Source organism: Capsicum annuum, chromosome 4 (genome assembly GCF_002878395.1).
Source record: "Capsicum annuum cultivar UCD-10X-F1 chromosome 4, UCD10Xv1.1, whole genome shotgun sequence".
In the NCBI taxonomy this organism is placed as follows: Eukaryota; Viridiplantae; Streptophyta; class Magnoliopsida; order Solanales; family Solanaceae; genus Capsicum; species Capsicum annuum.
Genome location: NC_061114.1, coordinates 32,187,340 through 32,189,192, shown reverse-complemented (window position 1 = coordinate 32,189,192; position 1,853 = coordinate 32,187,340). Strand labels below are relative to the sequence as shown.

Here is a 1,853-nt window from a genome sequence, read left to right as displayed (position 1 = left end):
AAAACAGTGCATCTCTCAGAAGTATCAGTTAGAAACAGTGCCATGCATGCATATAACTGGAGAATCAAAATACAAAAAAATTTATTGCGTTTTTACTTTCCCTTTGGATTAAATTTCTGTTGAATAAATTTTGTCCAAAAAGATAGATCTTATCGATCGATCATTTGACAAATCCAAATTCGAATTTGAATCTGAATCCAAATACAAAGCCGAGCCGAGCGAGCGACGACGATGATGGCGCGAGCCATCTCTTATTTCTTGCCTCACTTACCATATGGAGTAAGTGTTCCTTATTTTAAACACTCACAAGTTCTCTTCTTCCACCAACGTGGGAGAAAGAGTGAACTTTCCAATTTGGGAGTACACTTTGTACATTGTTGTCTCCTTTCTCCACATTTTCCTCCATTTTTTCATTCACACTTTTTCATATACTTTGAACCCAAGAAAGCCTTGCGAAGACTCACGTCACACAATGGCACTTCCCTTAATTACCAGTATCACCTCGCAAATCCCTTCCCAGAATTTTTTATAGCTCACAACCCACGTTAATCAGTCTCATCTTCTCAAATTAGACCGCTATAACTATATTGTGTGGAAATCACAAATTCTCCCAATTATAAGGGGTAACTAACTCGAGGGATATATGGATGGTACACATAAGTGCCCTCTAAAGTTCACTCTAAATAGCTCATCTGAAGCAACCTCAACTGATGTGGTTATCAACCTAGCATACAATTTATGGATCAAACAAGACCAAATTTTATTGAGTTGGATTCTTTCAACCCTCACCGAAGGGATTTTAGCCCAAGTATTTGGTTGTATAATATCTCAGGCTGTTTGGCAAGCACTTGAGATGATGTTTTCATCACAATCCAAGGCTAGGATAATGCAACTAAGGTTGCAATTACAAACCACAAAGAAAGGAAACTCGTCCATGGTAGACTATCTTCAAAAGATGAAGACTTGTGCTGATAATCTCGCGGTTGCGGTACACCCGATCACTGATGATGATCTTTTCTTATATATTCTTGGAGGACTTGGATAAGAATATGATGTTGTGGTTGTCTCAATCACTACTAGGGCTGAGTTAATTTCATTAGCCGATTTTCATGGCTTGCTCTTAAGTTAAGAGTATCGTTTGGAGCAGATGACAAGTACAGAACAAAGATTAAGCCAAGCCAACTTGTCTACTGACAGTCCAACAATACTAAGAATGATAACTCCTTAAAGAAGCCTACTAATGTCAATAACAATCAGACTTATGGTGGCAGATCTGGACGAGGATGAGGTTGAGGTCGCAATGCCAACTCATCCAACCAAAATCAATGACAAGTTTGCCATAAATTTGGTCACTCTGCCTTAGTTTGCTACCATTGTTTTGACCATGCCTATCAATCTCTTTCCAAATCGCACATGGTTACTCTTATTGCATAATCTTCTACTACTGAAGACTCGAATTAGTATCCGAATTCTGGGGCTACTCATCATTTAACTAACGATATGTAGAATATGGCGGTACGAGGAGAGTATATGAGAAATGATCAAATTCATATTGTTAGTAACACAGGTTTGACAATTTCTCACTTTGGTAATGCTATCTTACCTACAGTTAGTCGACCTTTACATTTATCTAATGTATTATTGGTGCCCAAAATTACTAAGAATTTGCTTAGTGTAGCAAAGTTCACTTCTGATAATGATGTTATATTTGAGTTTCATCCTTATTTTTGTCTTGTGAAAGATCGGGCAACCGGGAAAGTACTACTACGCGGGACTCTTGAGCATGGCCTTCATCGTCTCCTTGCAACCCAGTTACTCGACCAGCCTTCTTTCTCAAATAAATCACAGGTTTT

At 38.3% G+C, this 1,853-nt stretch overlaps 1 non-coding gene across 1 annotated transcript; it reads left to right on the top strand.

The window, feature by feature from the left end:
* The first annotated feature begins 998 nt into the window (after positions 1-998).
* On the top strand, positions 999-1,133 carry LOC124898343. The gene has a single exon (XR_007055315.1). It is a non-coding gene; the product is annotated as a small nucleolar RNA Z247 (small nucleolar RNA).
* The last annotated feature ends 720 nt before the right edge of the window (positions 1,134-1,853 follow it).